This window comes from Mycteria americana, chromosome 9, assembly GCF_035582795.1.
Source record: "Mycteria americana isolate JAX WOST 10 ecotype Jacksonville Zoo and Gardens chromosome 9, USCA_MyAme_1.0, whole genome shotgun sequence".
Lineage (NCBI taxonomy): Eukaryota > Metazoa > Chordata > Aves > Ciconiiformes > Ciconiidae > Mycteria > Mycteria americana.
Genome location: NC_134373.1, coordinates 18,198,234 through 18,211,193, shown reverse-complemented (window position 1 = coordinate 18,211,193; position 12,960 = coordinate 18,198,234). Strand labels below are relative to the sequence as shown.

Sequence of the window (12,960 nt, the reverse complement as noted above, 5' to 3'; positions counted from 1 at the left end):
CCCAGCTACTTGTATGCCAGCTGTGACACTATTTTCTCAGCTGCTGCTGAAGTAGTTTTTTTCCCTTACCTGACTTATAAAAATTTTGAAAACTGAGAATTTTAATGAAAACTGTAACATTTACAGCTTTGACTTTAAATAGCCTTACCATAAGGTATGTTTAAAACGTTAAATCAGGAGAAGAATTCTGATGTGTGTTCGGTAACAGGTAGGAAATGTGTCTGGAATTGTTTTAATAATTTCCATTGCTCTTCAGTGAAGCCAAAATTGATGTTCTCACAGGTGATAGATATTTTGCCTTTCATGCTGTACAGGATTTGGCATTGCTGTACTCAGTTAAGTCCTGGTTAGCATATGATCTCTTAATTTTTCGCTAGTTCCATCTGGAGCAATAATTTTGACATCTTTTGTTTAAAGCATCAATATATTTTCTCTCTCACATTTAAAACCAAAGAAGGTGAATGCAAGACTTGTAGGAGCTGCTGAGCTCAGCTAAGAGCATATCCTCTGAGTTCTTTTCGTAATTAGGCAGTTTGGTACGATCATGCAAGTGAGAATGAAAAAAATTACCTTTTGGGAATACATTTTACCATAAATCTAATGGCTACCATATCTGTTACCATAGCAACAGGGTAGAGCAAGGTATACCTGTCATCATAATGAAATGGATGCTTAACTTTAAGTCCATATTTGGTCACTGAAACGTGAAGCATGATTTTAAAATAATGCTGAAGAGGTTGATGGTGTGATGCATCCAGAGCTCTCTTGGATCCGATAATGTCTGATGATGCTTAACAAGTATATTTAGGCATGTAAATGTGGACTGGAAAGGCTACTGCTAGGCATTCATTTTTTTGTCTTAGTGCTTTCAGTGTTAAAGGCAGATAAATATCCAGGAGAATGAATGGATGGGCAATTTCTTCTGCAGTGAAACAGCTTCAGCACACAACACAGCATGAGGTGCAATGGTACTATATTCAGGGAAATAAACATATGAATGTTTCCTTTGCGCATGTAGACACTATAAATCAACCAGCTTCATCGTACCATCTACTATAACAATTGTGTTTCTAATTTCTTTCCTTGCTTGTGGCATTATTTGTATATGTTTTGGTTTTCATAGGCTTTCCCCCAAATGCAATGATAGCTGGGGGGTAGGGGATTTTGGTTTGTGGGCTGTTTGGTTTTACTTTGAAAAGGCTTGAAAATTCTGTCTTCGTAGCAGCTAGGAGAACAGCACCCTTCCTGAAGGGGTAATATGTATGGATATGGAAAGTGATGTGACTGGATGAAGTGTCAATGTAGCTTTCATTGTCATATGTAAGGATAACACTTTCTAGATGGTTAATGACTGAAATCTCCTCATCATATAATTCTTGTCAAAGTCATACCAGCAATTATGGCACAGTTTCCCAATAAATTATGGTGCAGGAGGCTGAATGAGTGTGAACATGACTATGATAAACCATTTCAGGGAGAGTGGAAAATGTTGTGCTGTATATAATGCTGGCATTTTAATGTAGCTTTCTTATTTGTGCAATGTACGTCACCTAAGAGAATTAGCAGTCAGCAAAAGCTTTGACATTGCCAGTTTGCAGGCTCCCTGACTAAGTAATTGATAAATGAACAGACTTGAAGCCAGCAATAACAAAAAAACTGGGTTCAGATTTTCGTCATCGTAGGAACTTTAGTGTCATTCATTTTTGTCAAAATCGTGGTTAATTTGGACTATTAGATAGGAGGCAGCCCAGGACCAACCTGTTTTATTTAACTCCTGAGCTGAGCAGGGTGGCAGGGCAGTTGTGGTGTCCTTGCTAAGGAATAATTTAGAATGGAGCAGCAGCAGTTTTTCCTACTGTGGAGCTGTTGCAGAGCATAGAACCCCTGTCATTTCCACTGTCGGGGGATCTCCCTGAGAAATTTGAGTCCCCATACAACGTTGAGCATAAAAACTGCAATTCAGACAACCTTTTTTGTGGGCCATGCTGGAAAGGGAGATTCTTGTTTTTCATCCCTCATGAAACTCTGAAAAGGCTAGTCATATTCTGTTGCACAACAAAAAGGAGGAAAAGTAACACTGTTTTTAGAAAGTACAGCTGAATATGGTAAAATCATGTTGTGTATTCAGTTTGATGTGTGTCTTTATAAATATTCCATATTTTATTTACTGACTAAGTATGCAAGTCATACTGCAGACTGTAATATGTTATATATTCTTTGCAGTGCATGGGTAGCAATATTGTGCTGAGAAGGCAGAAAGAAGTAAATACATTATAGGATTAACAATGTGCAGTTTGGTAAATTGGGGCCTGACCCTAGGCTATTAAACAGAGGGAGTGATACAGAAAGAAAGTAATAATAATGAAACTGTGAACAAAGGAGAGATTTTGACTTTTCTGACCACCACCTGAAGGGTAGCTAATACATGATGTGAAGTGGATTTAGCAATGTCTGCTATTTTAAATGCGAGGATTTCTCCTCTAATGTCTCAATTTTCTTTTTGGTCTTTTAGAGGGGAGGGATGATCAGCTCTTATCTCTTTCTCTCTCTGTTTCTCTTTGCCAGATTGCTGTTTCAACAAATCCTTGGTTCTTTTCCCACACAGCAAACACAAAAGGAGAAAAGCTTTTACTCCTATTGCTTTTAGCCTTGTATGGTCACCTTTCTACTAGGAGAGTTTTCATTTTTCAAATGACTGCTGTCTTTCAGCCATACGTAAAGAGTGAAAGATAGCGGCTTTGAAGGAAAAAGAAAGAAGATTTTCCAGAGCAGCAAACATCTGCTTTTCAGATTTTAATGTGTTTTTTTTTCTTTCTGTAAGAGCAATATTGGCAAGTAGGAGAAGGGTTATACTCAAGGGATGCAGAAAGGGCTGGGTTTGGGCTGAAGGTGTTTACCTGGCCTTGAAATTTAGGAGCAGATCGTGATTCCAAAGTCAAGACTCTGGTCTTGCCTAGAGGTCTGTGCTGGAAAACGCCTAGTTAGCTTTTTATAACCACTATATTTTAATTATCAAAGTAGTCTCCTGAAAGCAGTATTTCCTAAGGTGGGTATCACCATTTTGTAGATATAAAGGCTTTACTGATGATGGAAGAATCGAGTCATTTGTCTGCAGCAACCTTAACCAAACCTTAGTTTATACAGTAACTGGAAGACTAGAAAAAAGTTATTGCATTAGGTGAATCTGGGGGTGAAATGTGTGGTACCTGAAAAAAAGGACTAGTAATCGTTATTTGGATACAGGGATGCCGTAGAAATCTAGGCCTCACAGTGCTATCCACTGTATTAAGCACATAATAAAGGCAGTCGCTGGCATAAAGTGCTGATTAGATGAGGCAAACATAGATTGGGAGCAGAAAAAGAGAGAAGTGACTTGTCTGTTGTCTCTGTCATCAACTAATGATAAAGCATAATGAGAAGAGATGTGCATAATAGAAAAATATCATGGGTTCTATGTCAATTCTAGAGTTTCATGCTTTCAGCTAACATTAAGAAGAGTAAAAGTAGAATTATGAAGGGAAGTTTCTTGTCTAAGAAAACGGCCATCAAGTTTTTCCCAGGAGATAATAAGCCACAAATTTTTCATAGATGTACTGCAGGGACCATCAGGTTCTGTGAAGCTGAGTTCACATGGGCGGTCTGTATGCCACAGCAAGTGGGTAGTACAGGAGGGAGAAGTAAGAAGTGCCAGGAGTGGAGTGGTCAGCTGTGCAGTGTAGAAAGCAAAAAGGTACTTGGTTTAGAGAGTGAGACATTTGGTTAGGAAATGAATAGGTGAAAGAAATGAGTAGGGGAGAGAGAAATGGGTGCGCCAAATGCTTCATGAGGTTGTAGGCCATGGAACTAAGAAGCAAGGACTGGTTTGTAGGGAGAACAACAACTGGCTGAAAAAGTAAGGGCAGAGTAGACAGAAGGAAAGCAAGGGGAGAGATTTTTTTTTTGTGACCAGGAGTATCTGGGAGAGCTGGTTGATATGTAGAAGGGGGAAAAAAAAAAGTTGCAAACAATCTTTTATTCTAACTGCTTGATGTTTAAGAAGATCTTTTTGTGTAGCAGATTCACTTTTTATCTGTCCCATAGAAAAAGCAGTCTAGTATTCGAGACTGAAGCTACTTAATACAAAATGCTGGGGCTTAAAATGAGAGACCTGCTGTTGCTATTGCTTTGGCTCCTGTTGCTGCTACACCTTTCCTGGCAGCTCAGTGGTAAGTAGCAGAGCAGTGGCAATGGGAAGGGTCATGGTAGGAGCAGCTGTGGTGGCAGCAGCTATGGGATTTCAGCCACTAGTGCTTTTCCCTTGGTAGGCAGGGTAAGGTCCATCACATAACACAGATCCATCTTGCCTGCTGGAAATTAAAGTCCTTTGGAAGAGTCTCTCTCTTTTCATTGTCCTATTTCATTTAGCATTTTTGGTGCTTTTTCTGAGAGACTGAGAACAATTAGATGTGTGAGAGTTTGTGAAGGGATAGGAGGGAGTGTTCATGCTCATGTAGCTTAATTTTTTGGTTTTAATATATTGAGATACCTCAAACTCAACTTTCTCTTTGTTTATGACCAGTTACAATCAGTCACATAATATCAAGGATGCTTTTGTGGCTTCATTATAGATTTCTGCCTCATAAACAATGACAATATAATCAACTGGCATTTTTACTGTGCCTGCCTTATCTGTCCAGTGTGCCTCAGATAGAGTTGCTCATACAAGATTGCAATATAATATAACGTAATATCTTCCATGTGGAAGAGAAATCTGAGTGCATTTATATCCCTTCTTTATTCTTAAATTGAGTAGCAACCTACATGCTCGCTCACTGCTGTCAGCCTGATGTGACATCTGGGAAAAAATTCTTGGTGGTTACCTGTAAATTTCACTTGTTCCTGTCTCTCTGTGACTTTTAAAAGCAAGGAAGGCAAGGATGGACAGTTGTCTAGTAGGTATGGTACAGACCTGAGAACATGGAGCCTTATTCCTAGCTTTGCTGTGTAGCAAAGGATGGACTTCTAAGAGCATTTTTACTTCTCAGTAGTTTGTGAGAATTATTTCAATAATAATTATTAACATCTTTGAGAGTTTCAAACTGAAGATGCTACTAAATGGCAAGTACTGTTATTACAGTGATGTAATTCTCTTTTGCTCTCTTTCCTAATTAACTCTCTTCACATAATACAGTTGAAGCAGCATTAGAGCAGGAAGTGTAAAATAAGTGCTTTAAAAGCAACATCTCACTGGAGCAAGCATATGTTCTGAGGGAGCCAAGGAATGAAGTGGCAAAATTGTTCACAAAAACATGCAATTATTCTTTAAGTTGGTTAGCTGCTGCTACTCTACAACACTTTTTTTTCTGTGCCTTTAATAGAGTCTGAAAATATTGCTTAGGTTCAGGAGGTAGTGGGTCTTCCTTCAGTATCTGAAAAAATGTCTGAAACAGTGTAACTTATAAAGCTGTAGAACACCCATGTGCATGTTACATTAAGTTCAATGCCATAGCACTTGCCTTAAATTAAATCATGAATCTCAGGCCTGTTAGATTCCTTTTTCATCACTCAAATGGATAACAGTGAACTACCTGATGAGTGAACATCTACACGTGGCACAATCAGACCTTCAGAAGAAGGTAAAGACTTTCGAAGTGAAGCTTTCCGGACTACAGATTTGCCTGGGGATGGGATAGGAACCTGTTTAAGTGAGACTCAGAGGGAACTGGTGCAGATTGACCCCAGGGGTGAGGCAGGCCCCCCGAGCACTGATGCCAATGGGTGCGTTGAAAGTATGAGACATTCCTTCTCCAGCAGTGGGAATCATTCGGGGCAGGGCTGCTGGCACATGTTGGCAGCAACACATGCCCAGGAGCCCAGTTCAGGCTGGATGTATCAGGCTTGCTGTCTGTATGTTGTGAAGCCAGCCTGCAGGCACGCAGCAGATGTCCCTCATCTTGTGCCTGTATTTCTGCCTAGAATTTACGTGATAGATACATGGCAACCAGAAGTAGTACATCTGTGTGCATGTGCACTGGATGGGCCCTCTCCAATCAACAGATACTTGGATCACAAGTGCCCCTGTCCTTGGTAATATCTATAGTGGTTTGGAGACCAGGGTAGATGTCCCAGGGTACAATCCTGGAGATTAATAGAGGGAGATGCTGCCTTTTTCTAAGAAAGACTTGGCCTTAAAGCTGTTGAAGAAATAAAATGGACTGGAGCAGTCAAGGAGAGACAGATAGCCTGGTCTATAAGGCAAGCCAGCACAATGTCTGAAAGATCTGTGGGGGAAAAAAGACTGTGCAGGAGACTTGGTTTGGTTCTTGACAGTGATAGTGTGCATGCCAAGTTGTCCCACAGGACCATGTGTACATGTTCTCTGAGCTTCATAAACATTGCTATCTGAGTTATCTTACCTCTAGGAGTGCTTTACAGACCGCGTGGAGAATGCTGAAGTTCAGATACGTGCTATGAAGAAAGATTTCTTTTTTTGAACTGTGTCAGTTTGATTAGAAGTGGTGTATGTAGCTATCTTCTATTACAAAACCTGGGAAATTGCTCACATAAAAGCTTAATTACCCATGCAATTTATGACAGATAATTTAAAGTGGTGTTTTCAGGACATGGTCACTCTTGCATTCCTCCTGTCTCATTTTTTCCCCTCTACCGTGCATGCATGTCCATACCTACATGAGCATGTCTCACTTTCCTTGAGAATATAAACTAAAAAGTCAGCTTGTATGTTTTAAAAAAATGAATATTCATACAATTCAAGTGTTCTCAAACATTGATTGATATTATCATAATATGCAGTCATTTTCTAACTGCAGCTCGATCCAAAATGGGCTGTCTGGGATCAGTGAGGAATGTGTGTGTGTACGCACGCACAACACACACACACACATGAATTCAGAGGGCAGAAATGCAACTCTTCTGAAGTGCCATTTAGGATTTCTGGGAAACAAATGGGGGAGAAGAAAGAGAAGCATGATTTTATTTTCATTTCCTCAGTGGAGAGGAAAGACACAAAAGTGAAAAGAAGAGGGAGGGTGATGGCAGGTGTGATATGAAGGCTTCTGTTTTCAAGACACTCATGCGTGATTGGGATTATCCACATTCAAGACATACAAATGTATTAGGCAGAATAAATGTGTGCGTTAGTAAAGCTATTTGCTGTTCTGACATCTCTCTTTTTCTGTTTTTATTAAATACTTTATCCTGGAATTGAAAATGAAGCTGTTACATCCAAACTTTTTTATCCCAGTAGAATAAGATTTAATGTAAAAAAAAAAAAATTCTGATTAAAAATTTTTCAAAACCCCTTTTTTCCTACCTCCTGTATTTTTGTACTGCATATATTAAAGTTTAAAGGATATAGAGAAAGTCTAAGTGAGTAGCTTACACAAGGATGTGAAAGAGAGCCCCAGGAAGAAAGGACTTTCTTTTTTTGAACGTACGCACTTTTTTAGGTGAGTGTCCAACTTTTTGGCCTATGATTTGTGTTAACTTAGACTCCCTTGCAATGATTTATTAAAGTGAAGACTGCATATATTTTCTGAAGAAGGCCATTCAACGTCTAGTATGCTTTCATTATTTAACAAATTAACATATTGAAGAATGGTTTTCTTTTGTGTATGTAATTTTATTTTCCCTCCTTTTTTTTTAAACTATATTAGCACTAATAAAATGAATTGCTAGCCTGAGACTATTTAGCGAAATATCAATCCTTTTAATTGCTATTACTCAATAGTCATAAAAAATGCTTTGTATCATTAGCAAACATTTGAATTCTCTTTGTCAGATATTGTCAATTTATCTGTTTGCTCTGTTTTGAGATAAGCGTGTCAAAATCTAACGTGTGAAAGGAGAAGATTGTCATTAAAAGACTCAGGCTGTGACTTGGTAGTCGTTCCAAACCATCGCTCTGGCAAAGGGAAGATTGCTGTTACAATGATAGCTCTTTTCTCCTTTATCCAGTTGTGCTAATACTTCCCTCCAAGAAGCTCTTCAGAGGAGCAAGAGCTTATTTCTCTTCAGAGTTTGTCAAAAAGTACCTTGAAAAGCAAAGGCTTCTTTGCTTCCAGAGCCTAAAAGCAGTGACATGAAGTGCTATGTACAATACAAAGCTGGAGTTCCAGAAAGGACTGACAGAGAGCTCCTGAGCTAACAAATCCTTGACATTTCTGTAACACAAGAAGTGTTTATTTTGAATATCCTAGGAAAGACGTAGAGACATACATACCTGTATGTTTTAATATGCTACAGACTGCTGCTTAGATATACTTGTCTTTCAGTAAAAAGGTTACGAAGAGAAAATGTTGCTCTTAAGAACATTTCTGTACAAGATGTGCATGTGCTACAAGAAGAAAAAAAAAGATTAGCTACAGGTGATATTCATAAAGTATTTTTAAGTTTCTTTGTCTGTTGGTTGATAGCCGAGATTGTTGAAAATATCTATGTCAATAAGAGAGAGTCAATAGCAGAGACTGAGGATGAGAATAGGACCATGGTTGCTTTACACAAATTAAAAAAAAACATGCTAGAAGAAAGAAAGGAGAAATACATTGATGGAGACATGGTTGTTTTGCTTTGTACTCACTCTTCTCTCACAATGATATTCAAGACTCTGCCTTTATTCCAACATCAACAGAAGGAAAGCCAGAGCTGACTGAGAAGCAGCCTAAGATAAAAGCAAGTTTCAAGGTGTGCTGGTTTTGGCTGGGATAGAGTTAATTTTCTTTACAGTAGCTAGTATGGGGCTATGTTTTGGATTTGTGCTGAAAACAGTGTTGATAACACACTGATGTTTTAGTTGTTTCTAAGTAATGTTTGCACTAGTCAAGGAAAGGACTTTTCAGCTTCCCATGCTCTGCCAGGTGCGTGGGAAGTTGGGAGGGGGCACAGGCAGGCCAGCTGACCCCAACTGCCCAAAGGGCTATTCCATACCATATGGCGTCATGCTCAGCATATAAAGCTGGGGAAGAAGAAGGAAGTGGGGGATGTCTGGAGTGATGGTGGTGTCTTCCCAAGTCACCATTATGCATGATGGAGCCCTGCTTTCCTGGAGATGGCTGAACACCTGCCTGCCCATGGGAAGGAGTGAATTAATTCCTTGCTTTGCTTTGCTTGTGTGTACAGCTTTTGCTTTCCCTATTAAACTGTTTTTATCTCAACCCACAAGTTTTCTCACTTTTACTCTTCCGATTCTCTTCCCCATCCCACTGGGGAGGAGTGAGTCAGTGGCTGTATGATGCTTAGTTGCTGGCTGGGGTTAAACCACGACACAAGGTTATTCCCTTTGCAAATAATATTGCAGATTAGCTCAGCATATATCACAGCTTTGTTTAAAAGGTAGTAAAAACTGGTATGTCTGCAGTCAAATCTGTGTCTACCTTATTACTGCTGCTGTATTTCAGATAACTGGAGAATACTATGGTTTTAGTTGAGAGAAAGTGGTTAAGCATTGTACTTCATACTAAACGGAATTCAAATAAGAACACAGGCCTGTGTTCTACAGGGGTAGCTAGGTTGCAAAAAGAATGCCAGTGAATAGCAGATAATAAAAGATGCACTAGTTAGTCCTAAGGACTGGAAAAAACCCACACAAAATACCACACAGAAAAGCTCTATTTTGAATTAGCGTTGTAGAACAGTGTATGTCTAGGCCCCATGGTTATGGGTGTTGAAGACTGCTGAATGCTGCGAGCAAACAAGATGACCCACCAAATCTTTTTCATTAATTGTTAGCCACATGTTGTGCACATTTCTGAACTAAAGAGAGTCTGTGTCCAATGTGAGCGATAAATTCCTCACCAGCATGTATTTTTCTTGGAAATGAATCAATTATAAATTAGAGAGAATTCATCATGTTAAATATAATTCATTCCATTAAGTAATTAAGTAGTGAAGCAGAAAGGGGAGGCATGAGTGCCAGACTTGTCCTTCACTGGATTTCCTATCTCTACTTACCCAATATCTTTTTTCTTTCCTTGACTTCCCTTTGAAAACAGCTGAATGTCTTTTCTTTTAATGGGAAGTCAGATTCAGTTAAGAAATGTTAGGGTCTTCAGCCTCTGGCCTGATGGAGATCAGATGCTCCATGTGCTAGTATTTGTTCTGGTGGACGAGGTGAACGGGTCACTGAACTCTTAACTGAGAAATGAAGTTGGTAAGATATATAGCAAGATATTGTAAAATATGTTTTCCATTCATGCCCTGCAGAGAAGATGAGAATATGAAACAACATCATACTGTTATTTTCTCTATCAGCTTCCTTCTCCCTCACATGTCTTTGGGAAGCAACATGAAAAAAATGCAGGGCAGAATCAGCATTTGTGTTCCCCGTGTGTAGGCTTGTTAGGGGCATTGTGGAGCAAATGTGTGTTCACATATATAATGTATGTTGTGAATAATCTGAAAGCTGAAGGAAGGATTGTAGTTAGGACTAAGATTTAGCAATGGAATTACAGTTAAATTTGTAATCTTGTTGAATTAATTTCCAAGAGCACACAGAATTTGATGGTGCTGGCATTTTTCTCCAGGACAAGCCAGCGATAGTGCACAGGTAATCCTGAAGTATGAGGGAAGTCTGGAACGGAACAATGCAGAGGTTGATTTTGTCTGCCTGTATTCTTGGGATGAGAGGCGTGAGAGTACCACGTTGATTGGTACGCCTAGATTAATGGATTATTCATTTTTCTGTTTGATTATAAACAAAACCCAGAAGCTGTATTGATCTACCTCTTTCTTCCTTTTCTTCTCATTACCTTTTTAAACTGTTTCCTTTAGCAACTCTATTTTTCTTGTTAAAACAAAAACCCCTTGATAATAACTTCAAGATCTAAATAATTTTTATTTCTGTGATGCTAAATAACCAAACTCCTGTACTATAAAAATAGCTGCTTTTCAAAAAGTCAAATAATTATGTAATTTGTAGCTGTAATTTTGCAGAAAAATAACATGCATTAATGGAAAACATTTTGCACCAAGTAATGTCTCTTAACATTATGCTAGAGACATGTCACATTTAAAGAACTGATTTTGTGTCAGTGTAATGGTGGTCATGACAGAAAAGAATTCGAAAGCAGACATTTACAGACAACAAGACAACGCTTCTGGAAGTAAGGAATGTAAAGAAGGCAATTTTATTTTAAAAGTGTTAATTTTCTTATTTCCAAACAAATTGTTGAGTAAGTCAGCATTCATTAAAGTGCTGTTAGCTAATAATGTATTTCTCAACTGAAGTGGAACTGTAATGACTGAGGGCTGATTAAAAAAAAAAAAAAAAGGCACAAAAGCCCCTTGCCTTAAAATCATGCAATTGAAAATGTCACTGGAAATCTGGCAAGCCAAGGGCTGTTGAGTTACTCCACTCTAAATATTGTACAAAATGAAATTGCAGTTATGTAACAACAAACTGCACTGGCTGCTACATACAAGACCTTCAGAACATCTGTGTTGGGCATTGCTCCATCTCAAGATGGAGGGATTCCTGCCTGCCAAACAAAACTGGCAAGAAAGTTGGGAATCGTCCTGATTATGCTAATCAAGCGACATTTTAATCTTCCTTGGAGGAACAGATTTAGGTTTTCTTGTATATTGTTTAAATGTGATGCTGTATGCATAAGTAGCATTTCATCTATTCAATGAGAAAACTTTATCATAGTTCATAATTAGTAACTTTGTGGTGCTCAGCTCAAACAAGCATATTAAATTATTTGATGTGTAATGTAGGAACTTGTACTACATAACTACAAACGTTTTTCTCATTTGACTAGTAATAGACATTGGGCTAAGTAATAAGATTGAGCTTTGTTTGATAAAGCAGAAGATTTCAAAGCATAGATGACAAAGCTTTTGCTGGTCTGCCCTGGGGAATGTGGCAGGTAACATAATACTGCTGCTTTTCCACATTCTTCACTGTAAAATTAAATTAAAAGTAACTGAAAATAAATGCCAATTATTGTTGCATAGTGGCAGGGATGCTTATTAATCTCCACTGACAACAGAGACAATCCCCATATTTTCCTATTCTCATTCACAGTTGCAAATTGAAAGAGAACAATGAAGGTCTCTGTGTTGCTCTGCAGCAAGATGTGGTCTGTGTTATATATGCATTTATATGAATAGCTGTGTTTATTTTCATTTAGTTTGGTTATGGTCCTTATGTACTTAGTTATCTGTATAAACAATAATATTTACTCTGCTGTTTGTATGTATTTTTATATTCCCTGATTGTTTCTGCTGTCACTTGTACCTGGGTAATCTCTTCTTCAGTGAATGTAAAGAAGCCTAATTGTGAACAAAATGTAATGGTCGTTTTCAGTTGAGAAAAACTTACCCTTCTCACAGGGTAATTGCAATTGCAGTTACCTTGCAATTGCAAGTTTGTCATTGTGCTACATGTCCTGGAAATGAAATAGTTTTATTTCATGCCAAAGAGATACTACTGACATTTGTGGTAGAATTCTTACCAAATAATAATATGAGATGTAGCAAAATTTCCCCTGAGAATGAAATGCAAATCCAAGCAGGCAGAATGTGGTTATTTTCTCCTGTAGCAAAAATGCTTTTTCTTTTACAAAATATGAATGAAACATTTCTGGAAAATGGGAAGACATTTTTAGATGTCTTCTAAGAATAGCAGGTTTTTTCAGGACTAGTTGTGACATTATGTATTTCATTTTTGTACTATGCTTTGAAGATATAAAACTTTATAGTATTGTCATATGTAAAAACAGCTGTAATGGTTTAAGATCATTGTGTTCCATAAATGTTCACCAGCAAGCCCATCAGCTGAGACCCAGTAACTGATCTTGTGAACACCTGTAATCTTTTAAAAGCACTCGTGATGAGTTACTGCACCTCAGTTGAGAAGCCAATAACAGAATGCTAAGCTGTGATAATGAATATGTTAGAGGCAGTAATATCTTATGTGCAATGGTTTGCTTCAGAAGTCAACGTAGGACAGTGCCAACTGCA

General features: G+C 38.3%; 1 protein-coding gene across 1 annotated transcript in view; it reads left to right on the top strand.

Annotated features, from left to right (window-relative positions):
- The window catches only part of OSBPL6 (oxysterol binding protein like 6), a 129,257-nt gene that overhangs the window by 50,284 nt on the left and 66,013 nt on the right, over positions 1-12,960 (top strand). The gene's annotated exons all lie outside the window — the stretch shown is intronic.